The 14,946-nt window shown below is 39.3% G+C and overlaps 2 pseudogenes; one reads left to right on the forward strand and one right to left on the reverse strand.

Annotated features, from left to right (window-relative positions):
- Nucleotides 1-1,801: 1,801 nt before the first annotated feature.
- Nucleotides 1,802-2,661, reverse strand: LOC102830204 (annotated as a pseudogene).
- Nucleotides 2,662-9,523: 6,862 nt separating this feature from the next.
- Nucleotides 9,524-10,492, forward strand: LOC102815704 (annotated as a pseudogene).
- The last annotated feature ends 4,454 nt before the right edge of the window (nucleotides 10,493-14,946 follow it).

Consider the following 14,946-nt stretch of genomic DNA (forward strand, 5'->3'; position numbering starts at 1 on the left):
AAGTTCCTGTGCAGCAGATTTGCCCAGTGCAATACGTCAAATGTAGGGTCAGCTAAAAAGAGGAAAACCCCGAACATGGATTGACACAATGGCAGCAACAATGGACTCAAATGCAACAATTGTGAGGATGGCATAGGATCTGGTAGCATTTCAGCCCATTATGCATAGGGTCATTACCAGTTGGAAACAACTTGATGGCACTTAACAAATCACAAGTTTAGTAACCATTGGATTTCTATGAATTTGTTGCTGTTGATAAGTGCAGTCAAGTCAGTTCTGTGTCATAGCGATCCTGTAAAGGGTTTTCAAAGAGCGGATGAGGAATCTAAATCACTGACTATGCGGTTCAAACCAACCTTGTGATCCAATGCATTATCCTGCAGCACTACACGAGGACTCCAGCAAATGTATTCATATATAAAGGTTTTATTTTCTTTCAACTGACTATATTATACAGACTATTCTGTGACTGTTTCTATAAATTCTTTTACAGTTTTGTGTTTTTCTTTACAGGCCAATACATAGACACAGTACTTTTAAAAAAAAAAAAAACTTTTTTTAAAATAAAATGCCACTCCCATCATGTCAATTCAGACTCATAGCAACACCATACAGGATTTTCAAGGCTGTAAGTCTTCACAGTGAGAAAGCCTCCTGTCTCTCCCACAGAGAAGCTTGTGGATCTAAATTGCTGAACTTACCATTGGCTGTTCAACGGTAACCCAGGATGCCACAGGGGTCCTATATAGACATAGAATATCTCATTCTTTATCTCAGTTGAATAATGTCCTATTTCATTATCCCCCGTGGGTTTTTGTTGCTGTTGTTGTGACTATCTGGATTGTTTTCCCCATTTATAAAATGTGTATTCCACTTACATCAACTTAATAAATGCTTGGATTGTACATGAAAATTTTATAAGACATTAAACAAAGCTAACCATCATCTCAAGTTATTTCCCCGTTCACTATTTTTCCAGTACATGCATGTTAAGCAAGTATCAAAAAAGTGGGGGGAATCACAAAAGCAAAAAAACTTTAAATTAAACACACATGGGGTTTTTGTTTTACTGCTGGGCGTGATGTACCTGAAGTACTGAATCCCAAGCAACTCATTTTTATTGCATCTTTACTTGTATATTTGTTCTTAGATTGGCTAAAACATTTAGATACATATGAGTGTAGCAAAAATAATGAAAGTAAACAGCAGGTAACTTTACAAATAATGGACTGTGAACCGTTTCTGCCCTTCTCCTTTAGACTTTGTCTGAGGAACTCTTCTGAGCTGTCGTCAAAGGTGGTGTATTCCATAGATATCCCATGGATGTTACATGTTAAGTGATGTGTACCTATTTCTACTACAGACATTTAAGTGCTCCAAGCCATAAGGCACTAATAATAAATAAACCAGTGACTGGAACCCATTATTCCTGTTAGACCCTACCAGGACAAACCAATAGGTAGGCAGTTTTCTTTGCTTAGATATGGAAGCAGTTTTAACACTGGCCCTACAAAGACACAATGTACTAATAGAACTACACCAAACATTTATAACTTATATAAAAATTCCACCTCCCCATACTGACCATCTCAAGATGAAAATAGGTAACTCGTGTGGTGCTACAGGACAATGCACTGGACTGCAAGGTCGTTTTGAATTGCAAGGCTAGCACTTCAAGCTCACCAGCCACGCATTGGAAACCCTATACAGAGTCACTATGAGTCGGAACCAACTCGATGGCACTTAACAACAGCAACTCCCCTAATATTAAACTTTAAAACCACATTGGAAATATAGAAATTCATATAACATTTAACATAAACTTGTCATAAACCATAAACAAAAAAACTATTCTGGGGGCAGCATGGATGAACAAATGGTCTACTGTGTATATTTTAAAATGTGGTGGGCAAAAGTTGGGAGGTCTGTTAATTATGCTTCCTTCTCCTGATTCAGCTTTGTTTCCTTGGGTATCTGATGTCCACGATGTCAAGTTGTCTCAGTAACTGCATTATTAGTGTGCTCTCTTTGAATGACTGTTCTCTTAATACATCAAGTTCAGCAATGGCGTCATCAAAAGCTGTCTTTGCAAGGCTTGCTCCAGGGAGTTCAAAATCTCGTAATAGAATACAGAGAAGTTAAGGAACAGACCCAATCTGCTAGGATGAGTTGCATTTCCTTTTTGCTGATTTCAAAAGTTTGTTGGTATGCTTGTTGTGATTGATGCACAATTCCTTTCTTGTTATCACCAGCATTATCAACTAAGTAACAGTAATAATCTCCTTTCATTTTCAAATAAAAAACTTGACTCTCTGCTTGTGAAGCATTGGGGACCAAGAACTTTTCCAAAATAGACAGTACATCGATGCAGATATCTCTTAGCACTCTCTGTATTCTCGAGTCATCGTTCTTTTTTCTCAGCACCTTCTGTCGTTGGCTCAGTACTTGAAACAATCTTCCAAGATGACCTAAGGGCTCCTACAACATTTTTATAAGCAACTGAGAGAAGATTCCTCTCCCCACTGGATATTTCAGCTCCTTGCTCAGTTACAGACTTCATGCAGACTGCCATGTCATCCTATCGTTCAGCTGCTCAGCCAGTTTGGCCTTTTGCAGCAGGTCATTTTTATCCATGAGTGGATGTTCTGTGTCCAGAGTGTGTGGAGGCAGACAGACAGGGACAAGGGCTCAGAAGTCTCTGGATGATGGCAGGGGCAAGGCTAAGACTCAGTCTCTGGATCTCACTGCTCACAGGTTATAGCCACTCTGCAGACATAGGGTTTCCTGTTCCCCGTGGTCTTAAGGTGCTTTCTTCTCACATTCATACTAGATATTCATATTAGTAAAAGAAAATTTTCTGGCTCTCTTAAATATTAATCCACTTCTGGTGAGTCCGTTCCTAACAGTCCTGTAAGACAGACTAGAACTGCTCCAGAGGGTTCCAAGGGTATAATTTTTATGGAGAGAGACTCCCACAGTTTTCTCTCATAGAGCAGTTGATGTGTTTGTACAGAATGAATGTTTGGTTAACAGCCCAATGCTTAATCTACTGAGTCAACAGGGCTCCTGCCTTATAGACAATCTAATGCTAGACTACCCATTTTGTTGTTTGTTTTTTAAGTGCCATCAAGTCGATTCCAACCCATAGTGACCCTGTATAGGGTTTCCAAGGAGCAGCTGGTGAGCTTGAACCACCGACCTTGTAGTTCAAACGATTTTGCAGTCTGATGCATTAGCCCACAGCGCCACACCAGGACTCCAGACTATCCACTGCATTAAGTTAATTACAACTCACAGCCACCCTGCCCAATACAGGGTTTCCAAGGCTGTAAACCTTTATGGGAGCAGAAAACCTCATCTTCTGTGGAGCAGCTGATAGATTTGAACTGCTGGATTTGTGGTTGGCAGCACAGTCCTTATCCTACAGCACCACCAGGCCTCCTTGCCTTATAGGTTATAGGAACAGTAACCTTATAGGAAACCCTGTGGAACAGTCCATCTCTATCCTATAGGGCTGCTATGAGTCAAAATCAACCCAACGGAACACAAAAACAACACTTCACTGGAATAAAGAACTGGGAAATTTGCAAAAGAAACTTAAAAGAGGCTGATCACTGGCAAGGGTAAGCAATTTAGGACTTTGCAAGTACGGTCATTTGGCTTGGAGTCTTCTTTTCGTATGATGCTATTGCTGTTAGGTGACTTCAAGTTGGTTGCCTCAGCAACCCTGTGCACAGTGGAAGAAAACAGTGCCCAGTCCTGTGCTAGCCTCATAGTTGTCATATTTGAGCCCACTGTTGCTGCCACTGGGTCAATCCATCTTAGTAAGGGTCTTCCTCTTTTTTGCTGGCCCTACACTGATGTTCTCCAGGGACTGACCTCTCCTGATAACATATCCAAAGAATAAGAGATGAAGGATTGCCATCCCCCCTTCTAAGGAGCATTCTGGCTGTACTTCCTCCAAGACAGATTTGTTTGTTATTTTGGAAGTCTTGGTACCTTCACTGTTCTTTACCAGCACCATAATTCAGACACACTGATTCTTCTAAGTTCTTGCATATTCATTGTCCAACTTTCACATATGTATGAAGCCATTGAAAATACCATGGTTTGGGGCAGGTGCACCTCAGTTCTTAAATTGATATCGTTGCTCTTTAACACTTTTGAAAGGTTTTTTTTTTTTGGGGGGGGGGTTGTTCTTGTTTTTTTGAAGAAGCAGATTTGCCTAATACAATGTGTTGTTTGATTTCTTGACAGCTTCTTCATCGAGCTTTGACTGTGAATTTAAGGAAACTGAAATCTTTGATAACTTCAATCTTTTCTCAGTTTATCATGATGTTATTTACTGGTCTAGTTGTGAGGATTTTCGTTTGCTTCACACTGAGGTGCAATCCATACTGAAGGCTGTAGTCTTTGATCTTCATCAACTAGTATTTCACATCCTCTTCACTTTCAGCAAATAAATTGTGTCATTTATATATCTCTGGTTGTTAAATTGTCTTCCTCCAATCCTGATGCCACGTCTTCTTCATATAATCCAGTTTCTCAGATCATTTGTGCAGCATACAGATTGTATGTATGGTGCTGGTGGTGATGGTACCTTCAAGTCTTTTCCAAAATCATAGCCTCCATAGATATGATTTCCAAGACTGTAAATCTTTATGGGAACAGAAAGCCTCATCTTTCTTCTGTGGAGTGACAGTGGATTCAAACTGCTAACCTTGCAAGTAGCAGCCCAAAATGTAACTCACTATTCTACCATGACTCCTTACAGATTGAATTCCTGTTGGTATGTCCATTGAGTCAGCTCTGACTCATAGTGCCCTATATATGGTTTTCAAGGAGTGGCTGGTGGGTTTGAACTGCCAACCTTGTATTTAGCAGTATAGTGCTGATCCTCTAGTGCCACTCCAGAACTCGTACAGATTAAATAAGTATGGTGAAAGGATACAACCTGACACACACCTTTCCTGACTGTAAAACACTCAGAATCCCATTGTTCTGTTCTAGCAACTGCCTCTTGCTAACATACAGGTTCCTCATGAGCACAGTTAAGTATTCTGGAATACCCATTCTTCCTAATGTTATCCATAGTTTATTATGATCTACACAGTCGAATGCCTTTGTTTAGTCAATAAATCACAAGTAAACTTCTTTCTGGTATTGTCTACTTTTAGCTAAGATCCATCTGACATCAGCAATTATATTCCTATTTCCATGTCCTCCTCTGAATCCTGCTTGAATTTCTGGCAGCTCCCTGTTCATGTTTAGTTGCAATTGTTTTTTAATTATCTTTGACAAAATTTTTGTTGCATGTGATATTAATGATATTGTTCAATGATTTGGGCATTACACTGGGTCACCTTTCTTTGAAATGGGCACAGACATGGATCTCTTCAGATTGGTTGGCCAGGTAACTGTCTTCCAAATTTCTTGGAAGTGAGTGCCTCCAGCACTGTACCAGTTTGCTGAAGGATTTCAATTTGCTTTCCATCAATTCCTGGAGTCTTGTTTTCGCCAATCCCTTCAGCGCATCTTGAACCTCTTCCTTCAATACCATCAGTTCTTGATCATAGGCTACATCTTGAAATGGTTGCGTGTCAGCCAATTATCTTTAGTACAGTGACTGTGTATTTCTTCCACCTTCTTTTGATGCTTCTTTTGCCATCCTCAGAATTGTTGTTATGACCCTGCTTCTCACAGCCCAGAAGATGATGCCTGAGGTACGGGGAGCCTTGTTTGGTGCTAATGCCAATAGGAAGTGCTTGGACTAAGCATTTGGGAGATGGAATCCATTCCACTTTCCTGATAAGACATGGGAGATTCTGATACTGAAGAACAAGATGATTTTTCCATTTCGTTGGTGGGGTTCTTCTTATTTTTCGCTGACCCTACATTTTATGATGTCCTTCTTCAGGAACAGCTTCCTCCTGAAAACATGTCCAAAGTAGGAGAGACAACGTCTTGCATCCTGACTTCTAAGGAGCATTCTGACTTTACTTTTTCCAAGACAGATTTGTTTGTTCTTCTGGCAGTCCATGGTACTTTTAATATTCTTCTCCAACTACAGTTTGAGTCAGGTACACCTTAATCCTCAAACTGATATCTTTGCTCTCGAACACTTTAAAGAGGTCTTTTGCAGCTGATTTGGCTAATGCAATCCGCCATTGGATTTCTTGGCTGCTGCTTTCTTGAGTGTTGATTGTGGATCCAGGCAAAATGAATCTTTGACAACTTCAATATTTTAATCTGTTTATCATGATGTTATTAGCTGGTCCAAGTGTGAAGATTGTTTTCTTTCCATGGAGGTGCAATCTATACTGAAGACTGTATGTAGTCTTTGATCTTCATCAGTAAGTATTTTAAGTCCTCATCACTTCTAGCAAGCAAAGTCCTATCATCTGCATATTCTAGGTTGTTCATGAGTTTTCCTTCACTCCTGATACCACATTCTTCTTCATATAATCCAGCTTCTCAGATTATTTGCTCAACATATAGATCTATTCCAATTGGTTGGCCAAGTAGCCATCTTCCAAATTTCTTGACATAGATGAGTGAGCACCTTCAGTGCTTCAGGCAGTGAGATGGTGGTGGTGGTGGTGGTGTGCCTTGGAGTTGGTTTCAATTCATAGATACCTTGTATAGGGTTTCCAAAGCTATAAATCTTTCCAGAAGCAGAAGTCTCATCTTTCTCCCATGGAACGGCTGGTAGTTTTGAACTGCTGACCTTGAAATTAATAGCCTGACTTGTAACCACTATGTTACCAGAGCTCCCTTCAGGCAGTAAGAAAGAAAGTGATAACACAAAAACAAACATTCCCATTGCCATCTCAATTCTAACTCACAGTAAACCTCTAGAGCAAAGTAGAACTTTCCTATAGAATTTCCAAGGCTGTAATGGACTCAAGCATGGCAACAGTAGTGAGGTTGGCCCATGATCGGGCAGTGTTTCATTCTGCTGTGCCTATGGTCGCTATAAGTCGGTACCGACCCGATGGCACCTAACAACAACAACAACAATCTTTACGGAAGTCAACTGCCACAACTGGCTGATGGGTTTATATCACTGATCTTTTGGTTAGCAGCTGAAGACTTAACCACTGTGCTACTATGGTTCCTCTTACAATAGAGTGTCTTCTGAAATTTATTTGGTATTTCCCCACAGATTCTCTGTTTCCTTAACTCTAGTCACACCCTGGGAACTAATCTACTAAAACCTGGGTGATCCTCAAGGGTTGAAAAGCAGATGCACTCCAGGGAAACCTGGAAAGCCACAGAGACCACTGGGGCCAGACTAGGATTTATAGTAACCCCCTGAGAAGAAACAATGATTTTAAACTGCTACACCTGAATGGTATCTCAGCAACAACCTCCTAGACTCTGGAGACTCCAGAAATGAAAAAAAAAAAAAGTGCAGTAACATAAAATGCCCTCATCTGGGGTTTTCCTCATCAGGGGCAATGAGAAGAAGATGCCTGAAGCTTAGATTACGCTCAAGTCCACCATGCCTATTCCTGTCTCCAAACTGAGCAAGGAACGTCATCATTACATGTAAGAGTATAGGAATGGTTTCCATATTACAACCACTGCTGTGAGACACAACCAAACACATATAAATCCATTGCAATAGAGTTAATTCAAACTCAAGGCAGCCATGTGTTACAGAGAACTGGCCATAGGTTTGGTGTTGGTTTTGAGGTTTTGCTGTAATCGCTTCAGAAGCCTTGACCAAGTTTTATTTCCATGAAATTGCTGGATGGGCCCCAATGACCAATCTTTATTTGAGAACAAACTGAGAAAACTTTGTGATATATGAAGGAGATAACTCAGAAAATCTTGCTACAGAATCATAGAAACTTTTATTAAACAAAAATATCAAACTCTGAAGCTATTGCTTCTCAACATGTCCTCTATTTACATCTGTACACTTTGAAGATAATGTTTGTATCTCTCTAACCCTTCTCTGAATTCTCTACTTGGATTTATACCAGATCTCAGAACAAAGGACGGGAAGCTCAGATCCACTATTCTGGTTCCTGGTTTCAATCTTTGAGTCCTGGACTTAGTTTCCAACCTGTAGCAGGAAAACGATGTCTTTCTGCTTAATAGTTAACAATCTGGCAATCACATATTGAGCACTTTATTTAGGGGACATGATATACAAATAAATGTCTTTTGACTTTATTATTGATTGGAAAATGAACAGTCATTACTTCTTTTTGCTTCTTTTTTATACTTCCTTAGAAACAACATTCAACAGAGGACTCATGAAGTTGGAATCTAGATCTTTATTCTAAAGAATCATGAATAATCTTCTCTTCAAATTCTTTTTTTTTCTTTGTTTTTCAGTTTTTCCTCTTCCATTTCTGACAAAGTTATCACCATTGGCCTCCAACATAGAAGACAAGAGATCTGAATTTTACAAGAAAACCCAACATTCAAACTGCCATTTTTTTTTTTTGTAAGACTTTTACTTAATGCAGTGTTTTGTGAATACTAATCAATTATAAGATAAATCTGTTGTTTAGAGACATACGTTTGTGCATTTTACTTGCTCAAGTCTTAAACTATATAAATGTATTTTTACTGAAAAGTACATGCCTGCCCAAATATTTGAAAATGTCCTCTCCTCCCTTTTAGAGAATGAAATTAATTCTACCAGATGAAAATACTTCCCCATTTGTTCTAAAATCACATTAGAAAGCTCCTTTCTTTGTTTTAATCTCCTAAAAAGATTCACTAAATGAACTAAATTTTGTCTTAAAATCATCATTATCTTTATTTCAACTAGGTGGGATCTAAATATAAAAAATATAATAGATCCTTATTGTACAGTATTATAGAAATGTGAAAATAAACACTGCAAAAATTAGAGATATTTGAAAAATAATATCCATTTGTCTTTATTTTAGATCAAAGATAGTTGTTATGCTGGGCGTTGTTTTGTTTTGTTTTTAGGTGTTATTCAAAGGATTAAAATAAGATTTAAAAAGAAAGTTTTTAAAGGACAAATTTGAAGACTAGCCCTAAGTCTTGGGTGTAGTGATACTTATGAAATTAAGATAGACTATTGTGAACGGCCTGTGTCCTGATGTGAATTTTATCTCCTGCCAGTCAGCAGTCATCTAACTCTGTTGTGAATGGCTTCAATCAACCTCACACCAGCTATCCTCAAAATAGAAGTTCTTGTTTGTGGTTTGTTTTTGTGTTTTTTTTTAACAAGATGGGCTAGATAAGAGAAGGTGAGTGACTGTATGCATAAAGACCTATTTTCTACTCTGCAAACACAAAGCAAAAGCACAAAAGGTCTTATGTATCAAAGTGGGGGGAAATGCACCTGGTGTGGAAAATTCTACATGCATTGGATTCTGCCAAAGATAATACTAAGGCTTAGAGTCACTATCATTTGAAAATAAGATAGATTTGTTCCCAAATGGTCTCAGACTATGTCATGTATTTTCCTCTCAATAAAGACCAGGAGCTACACAGAGAAAACAAAGCAACTTGGATTGCACTCATTTCTTTCTTCTTCATAGGTTAAAGACTCATGAACAAGACAGCAATACACATTGTGACTGAATTTATTCTCCTGGGATTCCCTGGTTGCTGGGAAATTCAGATTTTCCTCTTCTCATTGCTTTCGGTGGTTTATGTCTTAACCCTGCTGGGGAATGGAGCCATCATCTGTGCAGTGATATGGGACCCACGGCTCCATACTCCCATGTATTTTCTGCTGGGAAACTTCGCCTTCCTTGAGATCTGGTATGTTTCCTCCACTGTGCCCAACATGCTAGCCAACATTCTCTCCAAGACCAAGGCCATCTCATTTTCTGGTTGCTTCTTCCAGTTTTACTTCTTCTTTTCCCTGGGCACTACTGAATGTCTCTTCCTGGCACTAATGGCTTATGATCGGTACCTGGCCATCTGCCACCCACTACACTATCCCACCATCATGACTGGGCAGCTTTGCAGCTTGCTGGTATCTCTCTGCTGATCCATTGGATTCCTTGGCTACCCAATCCCAATTTTCTTTATCTCCCAACTTCCCTTCTGTGGTTCCAATATCATTGATCACTTCTTGTGTGACATGGACCCACTCATGGCTCTGTCCTGTGCCCCAGCACCTATTACTGAATTTATTTTCTACACTGAGAGTTCCCTTGTCCTCTTTTTCACTATTATGTACATTCTTCGATCTTATATTCTGCTGCTCAGAACTGTTTTTCAGGTCCCTTCTGCAGCTGGCCGACGAAAGGCCTTCTCCACCTGTGGTTCTCATTTAGTTGTGGTGTCTCTTTTCTATGGGACCGTCATGGTAATGTATGTGAGTCCTACATATGGCATCCCAACTTTGATGCAGAAGATTCTCACACTGGTGTATTCAGCAATGACACCTCTCTTTAATCCTCTGATCTATAGTCTTCGGAATAAGGACATGAAACTTGCCCTGAGAAATGTACTGTGTAGAATGAGAATACATCAAAATTCATGAATCAAAGGTGTGCCATACTTCAAAGATCTAATGAAGAACAAGGTGAAGATGTGTTCATTCTTTCCATGGTCTTTTGGTCCTTCCTCTGAGAAGGTAAAGACCAGATATTTTATCTTTTGTGCCCAACTTTAAAGACCTTCTTGCACTGATCTACTTAAACTTTCATTCCCTGGTCTGCAACCTGAGTGATTTTTTTTAATGTCTGTCTTTATTGGAATGATCAGTTGTAATTGCTGAGAGAATTTAGACTTTGGTATACCACCGGTTTTTAGGAGCAAGCCTAGTAACTGAATTTTTCAAGAGCAGTGACTTTTAATCAGACATGGGGCATTTCTAGATGTTTACCAGACATTCATTCTTATACCTAGTCTAACAATATTATCTAATCATTATTATCTAATCTTAAATTTTTTTCGTTTAAAAAAAAATTTAACCAGAAGAAATTCTTTGAACAGATTTTCCTAGAAATATATAGTTTCCCCATGCAAGTTTTAAATAAAATTTTGATATATGCTGAACAATAATGTGTTGAAGTTGCTTTAATGTTTTAGCCATTGTACCTATCACTTTATGGTGTCATTTATTTACTTACAGCTAGCTCCCTCTGAAAGGAGCTCTGGTAGCATAGTGGTTACAAATCAGGCTGCGAACCTCACAGTCAGCAGTTCAAAACTACCAGCCGATCCACGGGAAAAAGATGAGGCTTTCTGCTCTGGTAAAGATTTACAGCCTTGGAAGCCCTGTACAGAGTCGCTATGAGTCAGAACAAACTCCACGGCACGTAACAACAACAACAGCTCCCTCTGAGGGAGCTCCTTGAAGTCAGAAATGGCCTTCTTCATTTTTGAATCCTTAACACACACTGAAAGAAAGAAAAGTTGTTTTTGACAGCTAGGAATTGGCATAATACTACTATGTCCTTGTGTTAACAGAAGCTGGTCTGCCACTCACAGCTAGGCTGGTGGAAATTTCTCTGTTGAAAATATGCAATTTCACAAAAACTTATCTCAGATAAAGCTGCTCTGTGTTCATGATGGATCAAGACAAAATCAAGACTATGCCACAATCATACCTGAGCAGAGTCAAAAAGAAGAACACTGTCCAAACCACAAAAAATGACCAAACATCCCCCTTGCCTGCCTAAAATGAGTGAGTGCTTTTTCTTTAGCACATAGTTTTAACCCAACTTCGTTGCAACTTTCTGATAGCTAAAAATTAAGATGACAAATCACAGAATTTTCTTCTACTTTATAACAGCATCTAGAGAAAAAACTCACTTCCTTAAACTTTCTCCAAAATCACCCAATACAAGCCAAATAATAACTACTTTCTAACACCCTGTGATGCCCCATGGTTTAGCATGGCATAGGTTCAGCCTCATTGCAGCAAGCCAATAAACCCTATTTCAACTGTGTTCAACTACAAGCATGATAGGATGATCTTTCATATGATAGAAATTGTTGTTGTTGTTGTTGTTAGGTGCCATCAAGTCGGTACCAACTCATAGCAACCCTGTGCACAACAGAATGAAACACTGTCCAGTCCTGGGCCAACCTCACAAACATTGCTATATCTTATGGAAATTAACAGCAGTATAATACTCAGCATACAATAAGAGTAAACATATGTATATAATAGATTCACTAAATTTTTTATCTCAAGGTTTTTTTCACTTACAAAGGTAATGCAAGGTCACTTACTAGCAAATTAAAGCGATATGAAAGTGTACAAAGATGATCTAACTATCTCTGTCTGGTATTCAACACTCTTCATAATTTGGCCCCAGTAAACCTATATTGTTTCCACTGTTTCCCTCAGCTCTAGCCAGGCCAGTCACCTGACTGCTCCACTTTCTGTCATTCCTGCATCTTTGCTCAGATTGCTCTTTTAACACTCCCTGTCTTCTACTACACAACTTAAGAAAGAGAGTTGACATTAATTCCTAGGGTCTTATTTTGTAAAGTGGATATAATTTATATCTTATAAGAATGTTACGAATACCTAAAAGGGGTTCTACAACTTGCCCAGTGAAATAGGCCTTGTGCAAAGCCTTTACAGAGCATAGGACCTTAGGTGGAATCCTGAGTCCCATCTAGAACCTTATGAGGTGAGACATTCCCACTAGAAAGGACAAGCAGCCTGGAACAGCTACAGTGACAGAAGATACATCTTCATGATGAACCTGATCTATACTCAGAGCGGTAGTTACTATAAATACCAACAGAGAGGGAAAGAGTCTTCAAATCAAGTATCAATGCTATCCGCTCTGTACACAGGGTAGATAGGGACGGGCAACTTAGACATTGGCTACCTAAAATGAGGGGGCAATAAAGGCACGAAGTGACTGGCTAACAAAGTTTCAAGAGGGAGTTTAGTTTAAGAGTATGGGGGCGAAGAAAGAGTCCCCACTGAATAGATTTCATCTTGTCTAGATGGGTCTGGTGAAAAGAGATGGGGATAAGATTCGTAAGATTCAATAGTGAATAATTGTTATCATGACTAATCGTGACTATCACAATTGTAAAAGTAGAAGTTTTATAACAAAATAAGGGAGTGGTTAATCTTACAGTCCAGGAACAGAGGACCCTAGGACCATCAAGAGAGGAACGCACAAATAGAATACGGGACCTTATCCAGAGAAGCAGCAGCGCCAAAGAGGGAGGCAGAGATGGGGGCATGGAGAGGGGGAGCGGCTGAGGACTCTAGATTCATCAACTAAGAAGAGAAGAACTAAGAACTGGTGGCCAGGAGCAGACTTGCAGAATGTGCCCTTTGGAGATGTAAATTATTACATACGCCTGAGTGGGTTTTTTTTGTTTGTTTTTTTTTAAAAAAGCTAAAATGGATAGAGAGAAATACTGATGGTATATAGAGGGAATTATAATCAATGTAATGGAACAAGGTGTATGATTTGTTGAATGTAAAACTGATGATATGCCCTGTAAACTTTCACTCAATCCACAATAAAAACCTTAAAAAAAAAATTTTTTTTTTTTTTTAATAAAAAAAGGAATGTTACAAAGATTACTAAATGAGACATTCATATAGGGACCAAAGCACAGAGACACACAGAAAACACTCAGCACATGTTTGTTTCCCTCTCCTTCCTTCTGGTCAAGTTGCAAATTAACCACAACTCCCTCCTTGAATGATCTAGTGTCTACAGGTGACTGGTCTGACTAGAGCTGAGGGTTCCTGCTGGGAAGCAGAGGAAACAAGTAGTACAGGTTTTTAAAAACAAAAACAGTCGCTGTCCCATCAACTCTGACTTATGGAGACCCCATGTTTGTCAGAATAGAACTGTGCTCCATAAACTTTTCTATGACTAATATTTCAAACGTTATTCACCAAGTCTTTGAGGTGTTTCTGAGTGTCTTCCAATCTTCAGGTCTTTGGGTAAGAAGCAAAGCCTGGTAAATTTTACCAGGGTCATATTATGAAAGACGGTGAGTGTTAGACAGAAGAATTTAGATATGTTGACTCTGAGGAGCAGAGAAGAACTAATAAATTGGAAGAAAACAGAAGCAGAAGTCTAGGTAAACTTCTTTGTGACCATAAGCATTCATGTCAGCCAAATCTGCCACTTAGTCTATTTCAGTAAATCATCACCTTAGCATCAACACCTCCTCCTAATGTTCCCAGAAAAAGGAGTCACTGGTACGAAATTACTGCTGCTCTTTTGAGGGATAAGTTTTTGGAGCAGTAACTTTTCCTGGGGTGGCCATGAGTCAGGGTCTAATTCAGTGGCAGCCAACAATAACTTTTACAATGACTCTCAGAGTGGCTAATCAGATAGTGGATGACCAATGTCTGAACTTGTAAAACCATGGTGAAACATAAAACTCATGACACAGAATCGTTTTCTTTATTCTCACCCACTTATACTGATCGTCTCACTATCATTTCTCCATTTTGCTTTCTGAATTCCCTAAAACTTTAATCCTACAAATTTCAAACGTATTGCTTTTGTTGTTGGGACATGCTGTAAAGTCAGATCCAATTCCTATCAACCCTGTATAGGCTTTCCAAGACTGTAAATCTTCACAGGAGCAGGTAGCCTTATTTTTCTCCCATATCAATTATTATAGTCAAATCATTATAATCAAAGAAGTCCTGCAGGTTCGGTGGTTAAAGTGTTCAGCTGCTAACCAAAAGGTCAGAAGTTCGAATCCAGCAGCCACTTTGGGGAACAAAGATGTGATAGTCTGCTTTAGTAAAGAGTACAGACTTGGAAACCCTAAAGAGCAGTTCTCTGTCCTCTAGGGTTGCTATGAGTTGGAATTAATTGGAAGGTAATGGGTAATGGATGGGACACAGCATGGTCATACCTATCTATCTGCAGCCTGCTGCCCTCTAGTGGTCACTATGTTTCTACTGCATGCAGAAGCATGTTGTTGTTGTTGTCAGGTGCCATCGAGTCGGAACCGACTCATAGCGACCCCATGCATAGCAGA

The sequence above is a fragment of the Chrysochloris asiatica genome, unplaced genomic scaffold (genome assembly GCF_000296735.1).
Source record: "Chrysochloris asiatica unplaced genomic scaffold, ChrAsi1.0 scaffold00444, whole genome shotgun sequence".
Classification (NCBI taxonomy): domain Eukaryota; kingdom Metazoa; phylum Chordata; class Mammalia; order Afrosoricida; family Chrysochloridae; genus Chrysochloris; species Chrysochloris asiatica.